At 36.6% G+C, this 12,700-nt stretch overlaps 1 protein-coding gene and 1 long non-coding RNA gene across 5 annotated transcripts in view; one reads left to right on the top strand and one right to left on the bottom strand.

Annotated features, from left to right (window-relative positions):
- The window catches only part of HS6ST3 (heparan sulfate 6-O-sulfotransferase 3), a 757,823-nt gene that overhangs the window by 383,659 nt on the left and 361,464 nt on the right, over nucleotides 1–12,700 (bottom strand). The gene's annotated exons all lie outside the window — the stretch shown is intronic.
- The window catches only part of LOC129049666 (uncharacterized), a 35,221-nt gene continuing 31,091 nt past the window's right edge, over nucleotides 8,571–12,700 (top strand). For all 4 annotated transcript variants that reach the window (XR_008512914.1, XR_008512915.1, XR_008512916.1 and 1 more), the window contains exons 1-2: nucleotides 8,571–8,699; nucleotides 9,439–9,498. This is a non-coding gene — a long non-coding RNA (uncharacterized LOC129049666). The remainder of the gene's footprint in view (nucleotides 8,700–9,438; nucleotides 9,499–12,700) is intronic.

The following is a 12,700-nucleotide window of genomic DNA, read 5'->3' as shown; positions in this document are numbered from 1 at the left end:
GGTAGGAGGATCACTTGAGGCCAGGAGTTTGAGACCAGCCTAGGCAACACAGCAAGACCCCATCTCTACCAAAAACTTTAAAAACTAGTCTGGCATGGTGGCACACCCTTGTTGTCCTAACTTCTTGGGAGGGTGAGGTGGGAGGATTGCTTGAGCCCAGGAGGTTGAGGCTGCAGTGAGTCATGATCACGCCACTGCACTCCAACCTGGGCAACAGAGTCAGACCCTGTCAGACCCTGTCTGAAAAACAAAAGTTTTCAAAAAATCCTTTAATTTGTTTTGTGTGATATAGTAATCGATTTCTTAATTTTAAATCAACTTAACATTCCTGAGATAACACAACTTATTATACACTCTCTTGTTAGACATATCTGGATTTCATGTGCTTACAACTTTTATTAGATATCCATATCCCCATTCATGAAGAAAGCAGACTATAATTTTTATTTTTTTCTAATCTCCTTATATCAGGTTTTCGTATCAAGGTTTGTGCTTGCCCCATGTAATGAATTTGGAATTGCTGTCTCTTCCTCCTTTTCAGAGGGAGTATAGATTACCCATTCCCCAAGTATCTGGTGGACTCGCTTGGCACAGATGTGAAAGTTCAAAGTTTTGTGGATTTGGCAGAAAACCTCAGGGTGAAAGCCAACTTTGGAGCTTATCCACCTTGCAGAATTCCAGCTCTTAAGTTTTGGCCTCTTCAGATTCAACCTTTTTGTGTTAGTTCAGCAATGCAGTTTAAAAGATTTTTAAAATATATTTTTGTCAGTCTTTGGTTATTTTAATCAGGTAGCCTTTCATACTACCAGAAATGGGTGTCCTAGTGGCTGTGCTCTTCTAAGAACATTTGACCTGTCTTTATTTCTAGGACCATGTCTACCTCAGCTCACCACTGTGTCTCTGGCATGTAGTAGAGGCTCAGGTAATATTATTAAATGAACAAATGAATACTACAGTTGCATTAAACATATTTTGTTGTTTTTCTTCTTATAATACATTATAATTTTTACTTAAATGTCAATCACTTCTGCTGAACTGTCAGTTTTTGAAGGATATGAAGCTGTGTATACATCTTCTCATTCCCAACGTCTGGCACATAAAAATACTGAATAAATGAGTAAATAAATACACAGATAAGTCCATCTCTATAGTTAATTTGAATATATGTAGGTTGAATTTCACCCAGATGCTTTTTTATCTGCTACCAAATCAGTAATTAATGCAATGCGGGGAAACCAAGATGTAAATTATTGAATTCTGCAGCAAAGTAAATTTACTGTCATTTAATTGGGTGTATCTCCCATTTTGTAGAGTTGCTTATGTAAATCGCAGATAATTAAAAGCCTGCAGTGAGTTGTTCCATAGCACTTATGATGCTTTTTTCATTTCTGCCCCCAGGCAGCTTGTTTTTGGCAATAGACGTCCAGCTCCCATGCATTGTTTGAACATAAGTTATACTTCCTGACAATATGCTTTGAACCACACCATTGAAAGAGAGACAAGTCAAATAGGTCTGTGCTGAGTGGGCACACTGCCAGACCTATCTCCTTAACTGAAAACTGCTTACAAATAGAATTTAGAGTCATCTGAGCTGTCTAATTCTTAAAGCCTCTGTTATCTGAAGTAACGTCCTCCCACAGTTTACTATTAAGTATAAAAATATCAAAAATCAATACCAATGCACATGCATTTCTCTGAAGAAAAACAAATGCATCTATTATAACTGACTGCATCTAGTCTTAAAAGGTGTATAGACCAGGCCAACAGCTGAATTAACCTAGCTGTCTTTGAAAACAACATACTTCCAAAACCTGATAGCTCAAAGAAGATAAACTAAATATATGTACCAAACATTACTGAATCTTACAGAAAATATATCAACTCTGAGAAGGAAACAATTCCAAGATAAAGCTTAGTCACCAAACTAAAAGAATTTTTCTCCTACATATAAAACCATCGACAACTTAAATAAGTAGAAGAATTTCAAGCAGATAAATTACTTTCACAGTGTACATTTGTTTAATATGCTAAATTCCCAGTACTATCTTATAGTCTGAAGCTAGACTTTCCTGTCTGATTCTGGGTTTGCTTTCTGCTCCCAAATACTAATAATGGCACAGTGGTGGGGTTAGAAACACATAGAAAAATGGTTCAATTCTGGGAAAAATAACACGCTTTCATGGAATTTGGTTTTGCCTATTGTGTTGCGTATATCTTGGCTCTATCTTGAGCTTCACGTATATGATTCTGATAAAACGCCTGCCTTTAATGACTGCAATATAGCAAATTTAGCTACTCAAAAGTATTTGAAGTAAACCAATTTGCTCATTAATCATCATTACAGTCACAAGGAGAATCAAGCAAATAACCTTTCAAAACGCTTCTCAGGTCAAACTTTACATCACTCCTACAGCTTTCAAACACTGAATTTTAAATGGTGGTCTACAAATATATGCACACACCGTATCCAGCTAATTAAAGTAGATCTTGATTACCCCATTATTCAATTTATCATTTTAAAGGTACAAAAGCAAATATGAACACTGATCAATCTCTTTACAACTTAGAGGACATCATTCTTGGGATGGAGCTGTAGCTAATGTGTGTACCTAGAGCTGAGAAAGGAACATGCATGCAATTATACCAAGAATTGTTGAAATATAAGAGAAAAATTACAATCACATTTTTATCCAAATGAATATGTAGGATTAACACACTGCAACACGGCAACAGTAGAATTATCAGAGTCCATCTTCTTTTCAAAACTGCATGCCTACCCCCGATAGCAGAAATATTAACTGACCTACTAAGAACTGTGCCTAAATACTCGGTATTTTTCCATATTGCGTTATACTCTATTCTGAAATTAGTGCGACTTTCAGTTTATTTTTTAACTTTTCCAATATGATAACCAAGATGATCTCATGAGAAGCAAGTCCATGATGATCCTGATAGCCCTTTTTTGAAGTCAGTGATATCTCAGGTTCAGAACAAGATAAAGCATTTTTTCTTCCTTTCCTTCAGAAGTTCTATAGATATGTATTTATTTTTTCTTCACTATTTATGATAAAATTAGTAAACATCAAATAAGTATTAATTATATCCTCAGGAAATACCTACTACCACATCCCAGTGCCTCTTCTGCCAGGATCAATTACAAATTGTAAAATTGTAAATGCTCCACTGCTTTTCATATCACCTCTTTTTTTTTTTTTTTTTTTTTTTTTAGACAGTCTTGCTCTGTCGCCCAGGCTGGAGAGCAGTGACACAATTTTGGCTCATTGCAACCTCCACTTTCAGAGTTCAAACAATTCTCCTGCCTCAGCCTCCCAAATAGCTGGGATTACAGGAGCATGCCACCATGCCCAGCTAATTTTTGTATTTTTAGTACAAACGGGGTTTCACCATGTTTGCCAGGCTGGTCTTGAACTCCTAACCTCATGTGATCCACCCCCCTTGGCCTCTCAAAGTGCTGGGATTATAGGCATGAGCCATCACACCCAGCCATATCACCTCTTTCTTATAAACCTCTTCATTTTTATCAGTGTCTCCTGCAGTATCCAGTTCCCAGGTGGTTTTAATAATGTCCCAGCTCCCTCAGAAAACATATAGCAAAAAATGGACATATGATCTACGAATTTCAAATCTCAAACTGCAGTTCAAAGACCATTCTTTTTTTTTTTTTTTGTCTTGAGAACTTGACAAATGTAACAGATTAGGTAGGCAGAACAGTCCCTTAGAACCTATTCCAAATGTTAAAAAAGAAAGTCAAATCAGAATCAGAGCACCTTGACTATGAAATGCAGCTGCTTGCTAAGGCTTTGTTCCTTCTCCATTACTTCTGACCCTTTTGATAAGTCTGAACTCAAAGACAGAAATGGCTCCATTAAAAGAACTGAGCAGAAAATATCTAAGAAAAACTTCTCTGGATATTTTGTAATAAGATGGAAGCATCACAAATCGGATGTAGTGCAACCAATCCATATACTTCATCTCTCTCTCTCTTTTTTTTTTTAACTAGCAATATGATTATGTAAATAAATGCTTAAAACAGAAAAACAGAATTTGGCATTCCTAATATCCAGTAAATTCTTGACTCCAGGTTTTCAACCATTACCCTTGAGCATAGGACTCAGTAAATGCTTTTGGAATGAATGAAGGTAAGACCACAGTATGAGAATACAGAATACAAAGCAGGAATTGTGTTTACCTGGGTAAATAGAAGAAAAGATACTACACGTTAGTAGGTAAATTGGGTCTTATCTTTTGTTAATCCTATTTCCTCCCCGGTTCCTAAAACTATATGCAATACTACTGGAAAGAAATAAGTTATCTAGTAGAATAGGAGGCTTATCCACTAGCTACCGAACCCAGTAGTATAGACTCTTAGCCTTCTTAATGAGGAAAAAAGAAAAAAATTCAATGAAACAGGTGACATGATTGTAAAAAAAGAAGAAAAAGGAAAACAAGTTTTCTTGGAAAAAAAAATGCCTACATGCAATTTATATCTTAAGTAAAATATTTTAAATCTTCTTACTCAAGAGTATCTAATGATGAGATTTCCAGGTCTAAATTAACACAGCCACTTCTTCTTGATACAGAAATAGGTTCCTATTGATCAAATTCAGCAGAAGGCAAACTAAGCAGTCTTGTCTGCCCATCTGTATGTGTTTTGCCAGCTCAGAATTTCCCTAAAGAGGAACAGAAGTGCTTGGAATCAATACTGTCCAATCCAATTTTTTTTCATGGCTATCAAAGAGAGTTCAGTAATTAAGAAGCAATTCCATTAAAATGTCTAGTACCTATACGATAATCAACAGGGACTCGGATGATTTTCTGTTTCTGAAATACTATTTATGTGTTCACTTTGTGCATCACATTTATGTAACTGCCACATTGTCACCAAGCAAATAACAATTTTTCTCTTTCTCCCACCTGAGAAGCCAGAAGTTGAGAGCTAAGATGAATAATTTTATATTGTTTGAGGTTGGGGTTGTCTTAAAGTAGTCCATCCTGGCATCTTCAGGTTTGGGACATTAAGCATTTTTACAACTTAAACAAACTGCTTCCATTAAGCATTTTAAAGGTAAATGTCAATCTAGCTACATTCAAATAACATAAACTTTCTCTTAAAAGAATAAGTGTCTGTCCACTGACATATACTACAGAGTAAAAACAACATAAGAGCAGGGATTCTAATGAGGGTCATTCAGCTAATTGTAATCAGCCTCCCTAAAACTGATAGAACTTGAAGTCATATAGATCAACATTTTTTACCTATTATTTTACTACTGCATTAAAATATTACAATTAAAATTCTAGAAATTCAAAATCATTTGCACAGGCTAAGGATTGCTATAGTAAAAGTTCAGAAAGATTAATTTATCTTATAAATAAATATGCATTTTCAATATGTATAATGACTATATTTTCCAAAGAAGGACTCTAGACAGCAACAAATACTTAATCGGGGAAAGAAAAAGATATTTAACATCGAGGTCCAGGCATGCCCGGCCCTGCCTCCCCCTCCCCTGCCACCAAGGACACCCCACAGCAAGGGGCAACACCAGGCAGCTGGAACCAGGGACCAGGAATCTAGGATGGCTGAAGTTCGCATGCCCACAGGCTCCTGCCAGCCCACCCTCCTGCCTCGCCTGGCAGGGCCTCTGCAGCCCCTGTCCCAGCCTCCCCTCCTCCCTGAAACTCCCACCCCCAACCCTGACCTGGAGACTGACCATTGAACAATGAGAACACATGGACACAGGAAGGGGAACGTCACACTCTGGGGACTGTTGTGGGGTGGGGGGAGGGGGGAGGGATAGCATTAGGAGATATATCTAATGCTAAATGGCGAGTTAATGGGTGCAGCACACCAGCATGGCATATGCATACATATGTAACTAACCTGCACGTTGTGCACATGTACCCTAAAACTTAAAGTATAATAATAATAATTAAAAAAAGATTACACAGTAAAATCCATGACTTATTTAAACAAATTAGATGTAAATATAAGTAAAGTTTTATAAATTCCACATAAATGAAATTATTGGAAAAAGAAGATTAGAGCAAGAAAATCTCAGCATAAATACCACCATCACTGGGGAGAAACATGTTTCTGCAAAGCCCCAATATTAGATCACTTTCTCAGCTAACTTCATAATAAGGTAGAAGTGAAACTGTCCTCTAGGAACTTAAAATCTAAGGCCATCAGGGCTGATATTTTAAGGGCATGTGTAACAGATATACATGATAGATATTAGCAGAATGTATAAATAAGATTAAATATTGTATAACTTATCCCTAAGAAAAATGTATTTACTTACAACTTAGGAAAATGCATCTGCACAACAGTAATTCATGTAAGTGGGGTAGAGGGCTACTGGATATTCAAATCTAGATAAACTGAGACCACTGTGTCTCATCTGAAAATTGATTATAAATAGATAATGCATGTTCTGATTAATCTACTCTTCTTCAGTTTTATACAGCAGAAACGATTTCTCACAAAGGGTCAAGATGCAGATTATACAGCTAGATCAGTCTAGTTTTCTTGAGTATTACACATCAGTAATTATAACAAAGCAGTGATTATTCAGTAATTCTATTCCTGGAATACCTACTGTAGGAATTCTACTACACCTAAACAAAAAGACAAAAAATACGTTTGTCCTTCTAAAAGTTTACCTGGAAGAGCTGAGTTTTTATAATTCCATTGTCCAACTAAACATACACATAATAAAAAGCACTCAATGAAATTGACTCTTCACAAAGGATAGCATAGCTTCATCACTGTACCAGGAACAACTTAAGAAATTGCGAATACTCAACTCAAGAGGCCTAGGTTTAAGCATCAGCTTTTGAAAGACATTCGGTCATTTTTCACAGTAATTCCACTGGCCTGGCTACCTCTGTTTCACAAAAGCACAGGCTTTCTGTTTCCATTGTAGAGCCAGCATCAAAGAGTTTGAAACTGTTGTAAAGTCTTTAGCTAACAACCTGAATATGAATAAATAGTTCACACTGGTTTACAATAAAGGCAAAATTCTAAATTATTTAACCATCAAACTTTTATTTTAAAACTATACTCAACGTACTAAATGTAGCCACTTATTCAAGTTCAAGCCTTATTGCTTTAAATTTTTGCCTAATTGCCTTTAATTTTGTTTTATCTATCAGTTAGTGGCTGGAGACACAAATATATTGACCACACAGTAGATAACCTGTAAGTGATAGAGAGACTGATACCCAATTACCCCTCTGTAGGCTGGGTGTGGTGGCTCATGCCTGTAATCCAAGCACTTTGGGAGGCCAAGGCAGGCAGATCACTTGAGCCCAGGAATTTAAGACCAGCCTGAGAAACAAAGTGAGATCCTGTTTCTACAAAAAATAGAAAAAAAAAATGTAGCCGGGCATAGTGGTACATGCCTGTAATCCCAGCTACTCAGGATGCTGAGGTGGGAGGATGGCTTGAGCCCAGAAGGCTGCAGTGAGCCATGATCATACCACCGCACTCCAGCCTGGGTGACAGAGTGAGATGCTGTCTAAAAACAACAACAACCCCTTGTAGTGGTGAAAACATTATTTTCCGCAACTAATACTTACTGGGATCTTCCACCCTCTTAAGAGTCCTTGCTTAATTTTACTACATTTTAACATCATGCCAAATCATTAAATCTTAATGCAAAATGATGTTGGTTAATACACACTGGTAAAATTAGTAGTCAGATGGACAGACAAAAATATAGAAGCTGAGTCCTGATCCAGAAAGCAGAAAAGGGGAGGAATTTACATCACTCACCCTCCCAGACACAGTAATTCATTTAACTTCAATTTATTTCAGCATATCAAAAATACTGTATACTCTTCTGCTTGGCTGGCATAAAGGCATATTTTTTTTTTAGAGTTCAATAATATCGTTCCCTGGTAATAACAGAAGTGGCAAAAAATAAAACAAGAAGTGAACCACATAATCAGTTTTTAGACTCAAAGTCTTAAAATGTCAGTGCTCCTATTCCTAACCACTATCCTCATGATCTGAGGGTTCTTCTACTGTCTATAGCGACTCACAGTCAAACAGACTGCAAATCTGACTTTTCTAATGCAAATGAGTCTCTCCATCCATTAAAAAAAACTAAATGTTTTAAGTTGTAAGTAGAAAGCTCTGCTCCTTTAGCAAACGCCCGTCCAAGTGAAGACAGCATCACACATGAGCAGATTTTAGTGTTATAATCAATGCAACTTAAAAACATTGATCTGACACATAGTTAGTATTATGAATAATCATTGTGCTGCATGGTAATTAGAGATAAATGCTAAGTCGTTCACTTAAATGACTACAATTAATGTCAGGTTTACACAGCAAAATCAAATTTTCATAGCACTACATTTTTCATTAAATTATCCCCAAAATCAATGATTGCTGTTATACATAGTCACTCTCATACTCACATTGAAAAAGCAAAGGTCTCAAATCCTACTCCCCCATGGCTGGTCCGCATCAGCACAGACCCCACTATGATTTCACTGATGGCCCAGAACTGAGGCACATTCAGTACCTAATACATGCCCTAAATTCCAGACCCTTAATCCACAGGCTCCGTGAAAAGGCCCAGTGCAACATATTCAATCTTGACAACATCTACTGCCCACAGAGCCAATATTAAGACAGTGGAAACCCTGGACTCAGAAGGCCAAGGGTAAGCTAGGGGTGGGGGAGTGGAGAGCCAACACTAAGACAGCAGAAACCCTGGGCTCAGAAGGCCAAGGATAAGCTAGGGGTGGGGGAGTGGTGGAGGGAGAAGGGAGAGATTCTTCCCCTTTTGTGTCAACTTCTTTCAAGAATCTTATAGAATTCCTTCCAATGATGACCAACAGGGCAAGATAAGGAGGATAAGATAAAGGGGAGAAGACCCAGAAAGGGAAGTGTAGTTCTCCTTAAGATACCCTTTTCCATATCAATGTTTTGATCAAACTTGACTCTCTTCATTACTGCCAGCAAAAGTTAGCCAAGAAATATTTAAATTTTTCAGATTATTCAGAGTTAGAGAAAAGAAGGGGTGTTATGTACTAAGCAGTGCTGTGATGTAATCCTAGTCTTCCTGTCCATTTGATTTCCAAGCATATGGTGACTTTGAAGCTTTCTGAATGAGCAAAGTAACCAGGAGCTAATAAAATGGCTTGTAGCTTCCATAATAATTCTACCCTAGAACCCGTTTTCTGCTTCCTTCAATGCTACTGAAAGGACACCATGGGTGTACTACCTGGGGAAAAGCATACTGAGGCACGGCCTGGTTATTTTCACTTGGCTGTTGAGAGATGATTCTCCATGATGCTTCTGCACATCTTATAGCAGCTTTTGTGCTGGCCTAATCTTTCAAGGGTGTTTGTGTGACTAACAGTCTTAGAAGATAAAGATAGTATCTTCCTTTTTTATAGCAAACAATGTGTACACATGGACATACAAAGTGGAATAATAGCCATTGGAGACTCCAAAAGGTGAGAGAGTTGGAGAGGGGTGAGGGATAAGAAATTACTTATTGAATACAATTTACCCTATTTGGATGTGGTTACTGTAAAAGCCCAGACTTTACCACTGCACAATATATCCACGTAAGGAGAATGTACTCGTACTCTCTAAACGTTTTTTTTTTTTTTTTAATAAAAAATAAATAAAAAAGAGCATTTTCCTCCAGGGCAATCGTTGGTCTGGTTTACACATGGTCCATTGTAAAATATTGGGATGTTTTTATGCTCAGGGGTCCTTAGCTGTGTCACAAATCCTTGTGTGCACAGCATCTACCTAGGGTGCTCCTCATCTCCTCCATGGGACTTGGAGGTAGAGGGGCAACCTCAAAGCTCATGGCATCTGTCATGCCATGAGTCTCTGACCCAAGGGTCTCATGTCTCTTGCCAGCATCCATAAAACTATGGAAGGTCAACCTGTTAGCTTGCAAGTAGGGTAAAATTTCATCATGCAATTCCTCCCAGGTAGTAAAGTAGAAAGTTCCTATGGATTCTCTAACCCACCCTGGGGAGGAAATAAAAAACATAGAGGAATGTCTTTAAAAACATAGAGGAATTCCATAATCCAGGGTATGGAAATAAAAAACAAAGAAGAATAGGTGCCAAAAGAAAATTAATAGCCAGGCATAAAAGAATTTCTCCAAGACCTGAGAGCAGCCATATTTCCCTAAATAATCTAACAGTCCCCTCAATTATATATTAGAAAAATGTATATTATTTTAAGACACAAGACTTTTGTGATTCCAGATAGAACCATTGGTAATTGAAAAAAAAATCAGAAAACTAATATAATTTTCTTAAAATTCACATTTTTGAAAAGAAAATTTGAATGACATTGAAAATCAGATTTGTGATTGCATATATTAATTTGCAGTCTGCCTCCAAAATATTAAAAGTAAGCTAAATTATTTCATGTCAATGGATTTTTGTCAATCTTTTAAGGGAAAAAAGGAGAACTTTGTAATTTCTTGGAGTAAGAAAAATGTCTTCTTTAACACTTGAGTTCCTGCTGCTCAGTGGTGTCATTTGTTTGGAGCACAAACTCAATATTGTCCCAAAAGACAGCTATTTACCCTCAAGTTCTGAATCTCTATGAATTTAACAGGTTTACTATATAGATGTGCTGAGGGTTATGTTCTCCTTGGTTAGTTAATGCTCCACAACATTTAATTCTGCATTACACAAATACCAGTAAAGAGAGTGAAAAATAAAACAAGATGCAAATTTTATGTTCATTGCAATGTGAAAATTAGGCCACAGAAAAATTCCTGGCTGGATTCAGAGTTTTCTTGTGCCAGCTAAAGCCTTGGTAAAATGTTAAATTATTTTTTGCCAATTCAACAGAGGTAAAAACGATCACATAAAAACCAGACTAAACAAAAACAAGTCAATGAGGCTGCTATACATAAAGCTTTATACAAATGAAGGACTATCAAAACAATTCCAAACGTCAGGAATTCATTTAGAAATTTATAGTATCTTAAAAAAAGGAAAAACCTCCTAGTATAAATTTCCTTTTCTGTACATTTAATCCCAACCTCTCATTATCACAAAAAATCTATCTTCTCAATTTCTAGAACCATATCTATAATGTTAATTTGCAGAGTACAAGCAGTCTGCCAGTGCTATATCCCAAAGGTGGCCAATTTGATTACAGTGTCTGAAGAAGATGGCCTAGAAGGACAAAACTGTACATAAAAACAATCAACTCTGCACAAGACGGCTTTTCATAATCATTTTTAGACATGCATAAATCAGAGATGCATTTGTGTTACCTAATCACCACTAATGAGGCTTGAGCAGAGAATTCAAACTTCAATATTTAGCTAAAATCCTGAAGTGCAGCATCTGAATTAAATTAATACCCTTGCTTGGAAAGCTAAGATAAAGCATTTTACATTTTATAGATTTGGTATGAACACTCAAGATTGGATAATATGACTATGCCTTACTTAACCTTTAGACTAGAGCGAAACTGAAACAAAGAGATGCAAAGCCAGTCTTGCCAATACTGGAAATTCAAAATAAAAATATATTTTGGCTTTTTTTAAGGATAAAATTATGTTATCTATATCAACATCATTGGGTTTATTTATTTCAATAGTAGAAAAACAGGTAATGTGACTACCATCTACCCATCCTTTGTCCCCTTAACACTGGATGATTTTTAATGTGTAATACTATTACACATTAAATTACACTACACATTAAATTTTTAATGTGTAATACTATTACACATGATTTTTAATGAGGTAATACTGTTCTATGAAACATGGAAAAAGTTAAAAATAAACTAGCTTAGGTCTAGCTGCTTTCATGAGAGACTAAATCTGCTTCTGTAATATTGGTTGGTCTTTTGACATGGCAAAAACTGATTCCAACTGAGGCCTTCACATAGGGGTTTGAAGGGCTCCCATTAGGACTTCACAAGCCACAGCCAAGTGTTTGTCTAACACCAGCATATTTGATACCCGCCCAGACTGTTTTTCTAGTATCATAATTTTACCTCTTTAGCAGAAGTGCCAAATGTTCTATGACAGGCTACAACTGCACTTTTGGCCACATCTATTTCATAATGAGCAGGGACAGTTACTGCCTTTTTCTCGGCAAAGAAAATATTGCTACAGCATAATTGCTTATTAATCATAGGCACAGTTTCTATAGACAAGTTAGCCAGAAACCTCTGGGGCAATTTATATGCTCAAGACAATCATCTCAACTTCTTGTGAAACTGATAAATATTTGTACTGAAGAATGAAAGAGAGATGGCCTGTCTCCAGGGTATGGAAAAAATACTCAATAGTCATTGAAATCCCAGCTAGAATAAAAGCACAGAGATAGGCAAGCAGGGGTCTGTATTCAACACAAAATGTTTAAAGACATCTTTATCTAAAAATAAACAGATCTCACAATAATTCTATAAAAAGTCAACTACGGCGAGATTTTTCACGAACATCAATGTTCTGTTCAGATGAATAGACATGTTTTTAAATAAGTCTCAAAACAAATCATAAAAGTTCCTATGGCAAATACCAGTGGGAAAAAAGAAAGTAACAGTCTATCAAATAAAGTCATAAAACTGATAAAAAGCCAATTGTATATACCCCCAAAAAATGACTCTGTTCAAGCCAACTCATTTATAAGAACTAGCCATCTCTCGGAGAGCATGTTTCCA

The sequence above is a fragment of the Pongo abelii genome, chromosome 14 (genome assembly GCF_028885655.2).
Source record: "Pongo abelii isolate AG06213 chromosome 14, NHGRI_mPonAbe1-v2.0_pri, whole genome shotgun sequence".
NCBI classification, from domain to species: domain Eukaryota; kingdom Metazoa; phylum Chordata; class Mammalia; order Primates; family Hominidae; genus Pongo; species Pongo abelii.
Note: the sequence above shows the minus strand (reverse complement) of the source record. Positions and strands in the feature narration are given on the sequence as shown.